General features: G+C 44.9%; 1 protein-coding gene across 1 annotated transcript in view; it reads right to left on the bottom strand.

The window, feature by feature from the left end:
• The window catches only part of NINJ2 (ninjurin 2), an 84,845-nt gene that overhangs the window by 41,876 nt on the left and 30,789 nt on the right, over positions 1-12,180 (bottom strand). The window lies entirely within an intron of this gene.

Consider the following 12,180-nt stretch of genomic DNA (forward strand, 5'->3'; position numbering starts at 1 on the left):
CCAGACTTATTCTCCTTCCCCTGCCATCCCTGGCTGGCCTGATTTTAAAGGTGGCTCTGACACACAGGGGATAGCTCCCTCATGCTAAGCAAACTCCCTGACAGTTACATCAAGCCTGTCCTCTCTGCGCTCCTAGGAAAAATGTGAAATAGTCTTTTTCTTTTTTTTTTCTGGATAATTCTCTCTAATTCTATATCTTACTGTGCATTTTAAAGAAGTAATGAGTGTCCCTCCACTGTGTGTCAGGCACTGTGCATGGCACTTTCCAGCTACTATTTCATTTAAACCCTACAAGCACCCGTTTTCCAGGAGAAGAAGGTGGGGTTGAGAAAGGACAAGCACACAACACAGGTGACACTACTTGCTCAAGACCCACAACTAGTAGGAATACAAGAACAGGACGCCAAATGGTCTGGCTTGAAACCATGTGCCTTTTACACAATGCCATACTTCCTCCTGAGGATCGGCCTTTTCAATTATTTTTGCCTTTACTTTACAGACTTCTCCATGGGCACATGCTCAACAGGTCTCGATTTGGGTCAGTCAGTGCTGGGCTGTGAGACCCAGGGGATGAGGTGGGGGCGGGGAGTGTGCCCTGTGGTGCCCACAGGAGGCTCAGCAGGTGGCACTCTTCTCACAGACAAGCCCTCTCATTTCCTCCTCTTGGGGCTTGGCCTCCCTCCCTCTCTGCCTCCACCTGGTTTCGCACTTGCCTCCGGCCCTGCTTCCTTCTTCCATCCCAAGGCGTTCTGTAGTGCCTGGGCCCTAACACCACTCCTGCCTCTCTCGCTCATCCTCAACAAAGGACATCTTGCTTACTCCGCCTGAGTGCTTCCTTCTTCAGAGAAGTAACCTAGTTATCTCATTTTTTCCTCAGAGAAGGAGACACAGGCCCCACACCTCAGAGCTCAGCCTGCCTGCTTTTTGAGTTATGTTTGCACCCAGGACTGAGTATCATCCTAGCTCAGGTTTCCAGAGGCCTGAGGACAGGACTATATCTTCACAGGAGGGTGACAGGCATTGTCAGTGACCTATGAAAAACAAACAGCTGTTATGCAAAGACAAGGAAGCTGCTTAGCTTGGGGAGGCTGTCGTCCTGAGCTTGACCAAAGCCTGAGGTCTTGACCTCTTCCATTTAGCATATAAGTTCACACCCTGATACTACTCACAGGGGCCAAGTAGGGACTTCAGGAAGATTCTGTACTTCCATGGTCTCTCTGAAGAGTCAAGGGTAAGCAGTTATGTGAATGTGTAAAAGGTGTGTGTAGGGGGGGTTGGGGTGGGGGTAGGGTGGGGGGGACACTCTCTGATTTCATTGTGGAGTAGAAATATAGATACAGAAATACAGAGATATAGTCTCTACAGTGGAAGTTATTATAATCGATCTCTATAGAGATCTCTAAAATAGAAATAATAGAAATAATAGTCTATAGTTATCTCTCACTTTTGATAAATAAGTGATTCTCAAAGGAGAAATGCAGGCCCCACTGAGAAGATACATCAGAATCTCGGGACCAGAGTGATAAATGGGAACATTTTATATTTATCAAAAGGAGCATAATTGTTTTAAAAGGACTGATTTAGCCCTCCCAAAAGCTACATCTGCTTCCTGTTTTTTTCTCTACTTGGGCTTCCCTTCAAAGCCCAGCTCAACTGGGAAGCCTTCTTCAGCCCCAGAAGCTAAATTTATCCCTCTTTCTCAGTTCTCCCTAAGTGTTTGGCCATTCCACTAGCACAGCACGTACTATGAGATGTTACAGAGGGCTACAGGGAGACGGTGGCCCCATGGGCGAGCACATGACATTCTATACCCTTTGCATGGTCCAGAGACAGGCAGGAGAAGGTCCCATTAATTGGCTGAGAGGAGGTGTTGATGTAGGAAGCGTGTGGGAGGAGAAGACTGGAAAGAAAAGGGAGGAATACTCTGAGGGTCAGGGTACATGTCACAGGGGATTTTATCTGAAGTGATAGGCTACAGAAAGGAGTACTTTTAATGGGCTAGAGGTAAAGTGGTTAGAAAAAGCTCATGAGAATTTGCTGGGGCAAAGGAAGTTCTCAGGAAGGTAAAAGCTTGGTTCGAGGAGATTTCTGAGTACAGAAAACCAGGACCACGTTGCTATTCTGAATGGTTGCCGGCCTAGATTTAAGATGCAGTCCTACAGACAGGAAGGCTATAGGAGCAGATTTACATTTCTCCAGGATTGGAAACCAGAGTGGGAAGGAAGAAACCAAAGCAACGAGACTAACCTGGCCACTGGGAATAACTGTGGCAACCTTTCCTGAGTGACCAGACTGTGGACCTACGAATTACTAATACCTCCATGTTTATACCTCAAGCTTTCTTGCATTCTGCTCATTAATTACGTTCCTTTCTAAAGAGAAAGGAACGTACGTAGTACGTAGGTTCAGGGGCTTGGTCTTGGGAGGAGACATGGCTGGATCCTTGGGTGGTGACAGCAGAATTTTCAGGGGTGGACGGCCAGAAAACCATCTATGTGGGTGCTGACTTCCTTACAGTGAAAAATGTGATTGCTCTGGTCTGGGGATGAGGACAATAATGACACAGATTTCTCCAGTAGCATACCCCTCGCCCCTCTACATAGGAAGGAGGTCAAGATGCAAAAAAAAGGGACTTTCTGACTATGAAATGGGTCCGTCTACCAATTTATACATTAGAATCCAGACTTCTGAATGGTGTGAGGAAGCTGCATAGTGCTCGCCTGGCTGGCTCATACCTTTCAGATTTGTCCAAAAGGGAACACCCTTCCACACAGCAGCCTTTTACGTGACCTAATTCCAGAGACAAGAATCTCGAGTTATGCCAATAAAGGATTCAAAATGCCTGGACGCTCCCCTTCCAAAATAAACGCCGTGATTCTCTGGCACTTGCAATGCTAAAATTGCCTGCATTTCATGAAAAGAGTGTTGTCCTGGGTCCTCTAACCTAAGCAAGGTGGTCGTGGTGAAGCCCGGAACTTGTTAAGAGGACATCATAAGAGAGATGGCGGGGAGGAACATGTGTAAGTCAGAGCACAGGGTCCCTCCAAAGGCTTCCTAGGCTTCTGCTTCACAGCCTGAGCCTTTCTTCTGCCTCCCAGACCTGTCTTCACAATAGTAGATGAGGTCAGTGTCCTGGCCAGCACACAACTCGCTTCCCCTTTCTTCCTGGGCTTGTCATTAAGGGGTGTCTGTGAAGCTCTCAAGCTCCTCGGGATAAAAGGACTCGTCTGGCCCCTGTGCCTCTTCTCATGGTTCCCTGAGCCCTCCAAGGAGGCTCATGCAGCCACGTGGGGTGGCTCTGGCCGCAGCCCTCCGTCAGGCTGGCAGGGTGCTCTCGCCCCGAGCCCGTGGGGCCCATGGTGTTAGCTGCTCTCTGTTCTTTGCTTGTTCCCCGCCCGTTCCCCAAGATGTTTTGATTTCCTCACCTCAGCTCTCTGTTTGACCACAGAGGTTGGGCAATTACCATGGGCAGCGGGGCCAGGGCCCCCTTCCTAGGAAAGGGCTTCTCCTTCACAAGTGATCTGAAGTCACCCCGAAGCCTGGGCCTTCCCCTGGCACTCTGGTCACTTTCTCTGGGCATTACCATTCAAAGGTCTCATGCCCAGAAATGGAGGCGGTACTGTGGCCAGGTCAGGAGTGCAAGCTCTGGGGTCACCCACCCTGAGCACGAGTCCTGGATCTTCCACTTACTAGCTATGTGATCTTGACCTTCACCCCTCTGTAAATGAGGTTCAGAATAGTTCCTCTTTTACAGAGATGTTGTGCGGATTAAGCAAGACAATTTGTTTGAAGTTGGCCTTTGATAAGTGCTATCAAAGTGGTTTTCTTTTCTAAGAAATGTTGTCAATGGTAGCCCTGTAGTCACCCTATGGATTCAGATCAGTAAGTCTTCCTTGGAGAGCCAAAACAAATAGCTTTTCCTGCCTCACCCACTGCCTTTCCTGCCTCAGAATAGTTGCACTTTCTGGCTGGGCCCAAGGGACAGTGTATAAAGTTACAGAAGAGGTGCCTGCAGTTCACCTGATTTACCTCTCCAGACAGGAACAGGCTGTGGGTGTAAAGTTCTTGCTTCACCTTAAGTATCACCTCATTTTCCTTTGCCCAGTTTAAGGGTGGTGATACAGTGTAACTTGGTCACCATTTTCAGTATTTTCCTTTCTAGAGAGAAGAATTACACTTTGCCACTTCCAGGTAGGGAGCCCAAGGCCACGGCAGGGCATGGCCTCTGAATCAGACCTGGGAGAGACTGCAGCCTGACCCTCTCCCTCCCACTGCTTTCATTGCTGTCATTCCCAAGTGGGAGGCCCCCGGCTTCATGAAAGAAACTCTCATCTCAAGAGGGTTCTCTTATCCTGCCTAGCTCTGGGTAAAAGCTGTGGGGTGAGAAAAAGAAGGGGAAGGGACCAAACATAGGGCGCTTTCTCCTAGTTTCCAAGTCCTTGACTGGCCAGAGATCCCTACCTTCCTTTCCACTCTCTCTCTCCCCAACAAAAATTATCAGAAGAACAAAGTGGGCTAGAAATGGCCCAGTATCCGCTTCCCTCACAAATCTCCTCCACTGCCTCTGGCCCTTGCTTGTGTGAAGGCACAGAACGAGCACTACAGAGCCCCTTTGCAAAACACCACCAAGCTCTTGGTTCAGAAACTCCAGAACCCAGTTTACATGTTATTTGCAGGTAGTATATATATTGCTGAGATGCTCCTTCAATGCTCACAGAGTTCTCTCATGGTAAAGAAGCTCCTGGCTTCTAGGTCTCTATGGTTTCTGTTTAGCACATAGTACATTGATTCTCAGCTTTATCATTCTGGTTGAGCAACTTAAGTAAAATGTTCCATTTTTCCGGCCTGCACAAAGGGAATAATAATCCCTGTCTTCTACATGGGGTTGTCATGAGGATTTAAAAGTGAGACAGTAAATGTAAAACCATTTTATAACCTGTAAAGAACAGTTTAAATTTTCAGATATTATTGTTACTAAAATTGTTCAGTGAATAATAGTACTCTGGTAGTTGGAAAGGATAAAGCATTTTCCAAAGGTAACCATGGAAGAATCTGATTTATTGGTTTCATGTCAAACAACATTAAAGGCCCCCTTTCCCCTTCTGCAGTTTTCTAGGGTGCTAAACGGCGGCAACCCCGTTCTGTCGATAGGACTATCCTGGGTCCTCGCTGGCCAATGCCAAGGTGCAGCACTGACGGCAGTGTAGTTTAAATCCTGTGGGGTTCGGAGGAGGGGCTGGGGTAGAGGTGGGGGAAGTCCTGGGAAGGCACTCTGGAAGGTCAGTGCAGGAAGGAACTGAGTGATCAATGTCCACCCCTCCACTTTACAGATGAAGCAGCTGAGGTTCAGAGAGGTGTGGGTGTCTTGCTCGCGACGCCCCACAGGCTTCAGTTAGCAGGCTAGGTTGACCCAGTTAAGGTCACTTGGACAGCACTGTGGCCGGAGGGCCGGTTCAGTCCCAATGCCAGGGCACTGATCAGGAGCTGAATTGCCTCTTACCCCAGACGTTCTGTCTCAGTCTGAAGACAAAAGAGGCTCTTGGCCTCCTAGGGTAGCAAAAGGCAAGCACCCTTGGTTAATGAGAGCCCTTGAGAAAGTGACAAGAGTGTTGAAAAACACTGCACACACCTCCTCTGTATCTTGCCTTTAACCCACCGCCTGCACTCAGGTGGTTTTAAAAGACTGAGCTGTCAAAGCCTTGAATGGTCTCTTAGGGCTCTAGGAGAGCCCTGCTCAGGTACAGAAAAACTGGACTCACGTCTTCCAGGCAGAGCCACATGGGCGCCACAGACAAAAGATTCTCAGAAAGGTCAGGCTTCTATCTGACAAGGCAGCAAAAACAAACCCTAGCACTTTCAAAGCTCATGAGCCTCCTGGGGAATTGGTAGGGAGCTGGAGGCCACTGGTTTCTTTGGAGGGAAGCCATAGCCAGAATGAATGGTCCAGGAGAGAGGAAATTTGTTCTAAGGACCATCAGATTTTATTCAGGAAATATTTATTGGCAGTGTATGGTATGTCCAGCCCCAAGCTGTGTACTTGGGGCTGGGGTTATAGAATACATTTGGCCCCTGCTTTCAAGGAACGTGGTGGGGGCATAAGACTTTCACACAGAAGTCAAAAGAGTCAAAAGGCAGAAGCTGTGTGTAAGGCCAAAGAGAAAATGCTCCAGAAGGAATGAGAACGATGTGTGGATTTATGGAGTTCTGAAGCGTTTCATGGAGTAGGAAAATCTTTACATACCATAAGCCTATACTCTTTAGTTAATGGGCAGATTGTAGAGGGAGCATTTTAGGATGGAGAACAGCTTGGGCAGAGGTAGAAATGAGCATAGGAACTCGCCCTCTCCAACCTGCTCCGTACATGGGCTGTGAGCCAGAATCAGAATTGTAAAGAGGCCTCTGCCCTCAAGAGGTGAGTATCGTCCATGGAGCCCACCTGGGTCCCTGGAAGTTGTGGTAAAGATGCTTTCGGTCTCCTGGAAGAGAGAGGCTTACACATTACTGGTAAGCTGTGGCTGGGTTTAGAATGATTCCTTGAGTAAAGAGGTAGCAAAATAATTTAGTCCTAATGAGAACTCGAGTCCCGAGCCTCTTCAGCCTTATACTATATAACGTGGTGGTTACCATCGGGGAGTCTGAATGTAGACTTGGGTTTGAATCCTATCTCTGAGGCCTTTAGTAACTGTGCCATTGTCATTCACTTCTCTAAGCTCCAGTGTCCTCATCTGTGAAATGAAGATGATGATGATGATGATGATGATGATGATGATAATAAAATAATAAAATAATAATAATAATAATAATAATAATAATAATAATACTTAACTCACAGGGTTGTTGAAAGGACTAAACGAAGTAGGGCTGAACCCACGGCTGGCACCCTCAGCCAGTGGCAGCCATTGTTATAGTTTTGTGTTCCAGTTTGTTGCAGTTGACTATCTTGTCTGATTGTTTCCCAGATCTGAAAAACCCTAAAGAGTCATTTCTTCCCTCTGGTGCCCTTTGGAGACCTCTCAGTGAGGAAAGAGGGTGGGAAGTGTGGATGTGGGTTGGGAGAGAAGGCAGTTCCAGGGCCAGTGGGAGATTGGAAGCCTAAGAGCATTCTTCGGTTGCCTGGGCATCCTGCAAAAAGCCCAGGAGGTAATTAGGAGACCTGAGTTCTGGAATGGGGTCCACCCTACCTCACTAGGAGCTTCATTTTGCTGGATCCCAGTTTCCTCCTCTATAAATAGCTTAAATTAGACCAGTGAGTCCCACTTTGTGGGAAGGGGAGAGGGTCCTAATTACAGCGTGGGGTCCTTGGATCCTGATGCAAACCAAACACTGCCTACAAACCAGATAAATAATTTGTCTCACATGTAGGTGCTGAGCTAGTTTTCAAACACACATAGATAACTGCTGCAATTTTAAAAAAACATATTAAAGGATTATGGGATGCACTGTAGCTTTTTACCATCATGTATTTGTTTATTCATGGATACTAAAAGTATAACTACAATCCCTTGGAGGAATCCAAAGGTGTTTTTGAAGTTTTAAAGAGGTACAAGCTTGAAAAGTTTGGTTTCTACTGGATCAGATAAAGGACATACCCCACCTTTCCTGGAACGTGGCTCCTCGTTCCAGCCTGACAAACAAGCATGCCTCCCCTTCCAGCCTCAATGCCCTTTAACAAATAGCATTTACTAGAATAGGTTCTCCTGTAGCAGTGAAGACAAAATGGGAGGAAGAGGGACAGGTAAGAAAGAGTAGTGTTACTTAAGGAGACGAAGACCACCTTTGTAAGAAAATCTGGGAAATCCTCAGGATCGTATATCAGTTATAAAAAAGTGACCTGTCACTTCCCTGTATTTGTCATTGTTTCCCACTGCACACATGTTTGCAACACATGGGAAGTGGGAGGAGCTGGAATGTCCTTTAAATTCCCCTGACACCCGGTTCCCACCTTTATCCTTTAGAAACATACGGTATTTTGTTTTGTTTAACTTTTCAGGAGGTCACAGCCCCTTTAAGAGTCTGATAAAGGTTATGGACCCTATTCCAGAAAAAATACAGCCACACCTACACATATGTACATGTATAATTCAACACACAATTTCAGCAGGTTCACCACCACTTGAACTCACTGTGGACTGAGAATAATAGGCCTCAGGTTAGGAAATCCTGATGTTATATGGGTTGCTTTCAATAAGTTTAAATTTACCTTCTATTAGTTTTCCTTAGATATAAGCTCTCAAAGTCCCACAGGACTTTTAATGGGACCTCTAAGTGTTCCCTTACACAACTGCTATTATAGGCTTCTTAGGTTTTGGAATACTGGATCAGAAAAAGGCTGCATGCTCTGAGGTGGAGCATCACAAAAGTTGACCACTCCAAGGCTAGGTTCTCTGGGTAGCTGGTGTAAGGCGAAGGGAGCCAAGAAAGGGGCTTAGGAACAGAGTCCACTGGAGAGTGAAGAGTCCCTCCTGACAGTGCTATTTTTATAAGTTTCCATCCTAGGAAGTGCAGGCCTGCAGACCTGTAGTCCTTGAAATGGAAAGCTGCTCACATCTCTGGAAAGGGCCTCCCAGCTTCCACCCTTCCTCCAACCTACCCACTGAAGCAGCTGTCCTTTCACCTTCAGAGTCTGTGTGAAGACACCTTTTCTTAGGGTTCATTCCCTTGCTGAGTCAGCCTGCTCAGTTCCGTGAGTCCTTGAATGAATGAGCCAAAGTCGGGGGAGGTTTATCCCATCCACACAAAACATCACTCTAAATCTAAAAGCCCAGTGTTATTTACCAACTTGATCCCAAGCTCAGCTGACCCAATGAATATTTTTTTCTTTAGCTGAGCCATCCCGCCACCTGTTGGCAGCTCAGTGGCAGCTCAACTTGGGCCGGGAATCAAACCAGCGACCCTGTTGCTCAAAGCTCACACTCTTGAGCAAGTTCTTAACCAACTGAGCCACTTGGCCAGCCCTCAGCTGGCCCAAGAGCATCCTTCCTTACACTTAGTTTGCATCCAACATGTGCCTGGATGAGTGAGAGGGCAATAGGTCTAGAGGGGCTCAGGGGAAAACCAACAGGTCCCCCGGTGCGAGTCCAAGCTGCCAGGCTTGGCTAGGGGGCCACAGTGTGTACCAGGCAAAGGAAGTAAATTCCCTAAATACCAGGATGTTGGGTAATATTTCAAGAATGAAATTCATTGCTATTACAGCCCTTCCTCTACCCCCACCCTGAACTCTATGTTCCATCCTTTTCCTCTACAATGTACTATGCAAATGTTTCATTGTTTTTCTATAATCTTACCCTGCTGGGTTCAATCCTATCTCAGCTTTCTAAGACCCTATACCTATAGTTGTCTAGATTATCTTTATAGGTTGTGTAAGGGTATGAGCACTTCCAAGGAAGATTGGCAGGGAAGGGCCCTACCTGTTCAAATCATTCCACCTAAATATGTTATTATTTGACTTTATTTATTGTGATTAAATTTATTGGGGTAACATTGGTTACTAACATTATTCTTTAATTTTTAAAAATTACTTTATCCAATACAAATTTATGAAGCTCTAATTAGGTTGGCATACTAGGGTATGGAGGATATGGGGGAACATAAAGACATACCAGGACATGGGAAAATATAAGAATGAATGCGATTTGGATTCTGCTTTCAAGAGTTTGCTGTCTAGTGGAGCAAATACGATGCATAAATAAATCACAACAAGGTAATATATATATATATATATATATATATATATATATAATAACTAAAAAATATGTATTTGCCCTAGCTTAGTAACTGTCACATAGCAAGTAACATTTAAGCTGGACATTGAAGGATGGGTAAGAGTTAGAGAGACAAAGGCAAGGAAAAGACATTCTAGGTGGAAGGAATGAAATGAAAAGAGGCTTGGAAGCAGTAGTGGGGGCCCTATATGCAGAAGAGCAAATACAGTTGATCCTTGAAAAACCCAGTTTGAACTGCAGGGTCCACTTACATGCAGATTTTTTTCAATAAATACGTACAGACTGTAACTGCATTTTCTCTTTCTTATAATCATAAGGAATCAATAACATTTTTTCTCTAGCTTATTTTATTGTAAGAATACAGTATATAATATACATAACATACAAAATATGTCTTAATCAACTGTTTATGTTATTGGTAAAGTCAACAATAGGCTATTAGTAGTTAAGTTTTGGGGGAGTAAAAAGTTATACACAAATTTTTGACTAGGTGGGGGGCCAGTGCCCCTAATGCCCATGCTATTCAAGGGACAACTGTAGTTCTATTTGACAAGAACATAGGGAAGGGGAGTAGAAAAAGAGAAGGCTGGAAAGCCAGGATGGACTTGGCCAGTGGAGGACCTTGAATGTCAGGCTTAAGAGTAGTTTAGGATTCTTAGAGGAAATCACTGAAGGTTTCTGAGCAGAGGAGTTCATGATGGTCATAGCTGTATCTTACAAAGATTCATTTGGTAGTTCTGTGGAGGCTAGATTGGAGAAAAAGAAAAAAAGAAAAAGAGGTTTGGGTCATCACAGTGGGGAGGGTCATTTAGAGGAGGAAACTTCTACGGGAGACTTTTCCACCGAGCTACTATTGGTCAGCTAAGCCAAAAGTGACCTTGGCCTCTGTTTTCATTGGTCCTGACTGTTTGGACCTCTCAAGGGGGCAGTACAGTATAGTTGTTAGGAGCAGACTTTGAGGTCCACCAAACCTAAGCGTGAATAATAGCTCTGCTACAAACTAACTTCTCAGAGCTTTTTCCATCATATGTAAAATGGGGATAATTATATTCAGATTTGTTATAAAGATTAAATGAGATAATGTCTGTTAAAATACTTATTAGCACAGAGGGAAAGGGCAAGCAATTAAATGGTTGATATGATAATCATTATTATATGATTCACATTGCAGATATGTATTTAGAGCTATTGTAGAATCATCTCTTTTATTAGATTATAAGCTGCTGGAGGGCAGGAAACTAGTTTTTGTGTTTGCCCTCAGTGTTTACAAAGCTTCTTATACTAAGTAGACAATCAATGAATATGAAAGAAATAAACCTATCGGTGAGTAACTACAATGTGAGTAAGATTTTTATTAAACATCAGAGAATCTGTCCTCTTAAATACTTTTGAAGTACTCTGTGTTCTCAGATGTACAATCACTCCAATTGGCAGATATGGTGAGAAATCCTGAGGGATGCTGGAGGCTGGTAGATTTGGGGATGGGATGAATCTGTCCTCAAGACAGGACATTCCCAGTTCCAGTCAATGTTAGGGACTCTCTGGTCCTGGTAAGCATTAACCTGAAGTCACTAAAGCTTCTGGGCTGGTTCTTAATGTCCATGGTATAAAGAGTTATTCATATGAAGCCTTCCTAACAACCAGCGGGATGCCTCCAGGGTAGCCTGGAGGCATGGAGAAAGAGCTGGATTAGCAAGGAGGCAGTGAGAGCTAAGAGTTAGGACACAGCAGTGTCTGGGCCCTGGACTCCTGAGTTCTTTTCCCAATTTCATTGCCCCAGAACTAAGAATTCTTGAATGATCCTTCTCCTCTCTGCTGCGGGGCCTGTTAACCATGGCATCCCTGAGTATTTATTGAGCATTTATGACCTGTGTATGCCTCCTACCTACAAGTCAGTGATGTGCTAGCTGCAGGGGCTGTGAGGAAGGATGAGGCAGGTGCCTGCCTTCAAAGGGATTCACTCTACGGGAATAGAAGAGGTGAAATGCAGGAAAAATATGGCACATGGTTAAGATATAAAAAATGGTTCAAAAACTGGCTTTCTCACTAGTGGACTCTGGGCAATATTAACCTTTTGGCATCTCGGTTGCCTTATCCATAAAGAAGGCTTCATAAGAGCACTTGCTTTAGAGGAGTACTACTAAGGGCCAGATTGTTTGTGTAAAGTTGTTAGTACAGTAATGGCACATAGCAAGGACCCAAAATTGTTTATTATTATTATTATTATTGAGTTATATATTATTGAGTTATAAAATGATAACATCAAATCTGAAAAGCAACATAAGGCAATGAGGAATTTTCCAGGCCATCCCCTTAGAGTTTAAGTTTCTTTTTTTTAAAGATTTTTATTGGGGAATTGGGGGGATGGGAACAGTGCTGGGGAATTGGGGGAAGGGGAACATACAAGTTGCTGTCATTTTTGTTCTTCAATCTAGTTGTGGAGGATGTTGCTTCACTG

The sequence above is a fragment of the Hipposideros armiger genome, unplaced genomic scaffold (assembly GCF_001890085.2).
Source record: "Hipposideros armiger isolate ML-2016 unplaced genomic scaffold, ASM189008v1 scaffold_213, whole genome shotgun sequence".
In the NCBI taxonomy this organism is placed as follows: domain Eukaryota; kingdom Metazoa; phylum Chordata; class Mammalia; order Chiroptera; family Hipposideridae; genus Hipposideros; species Hipposideros armiger.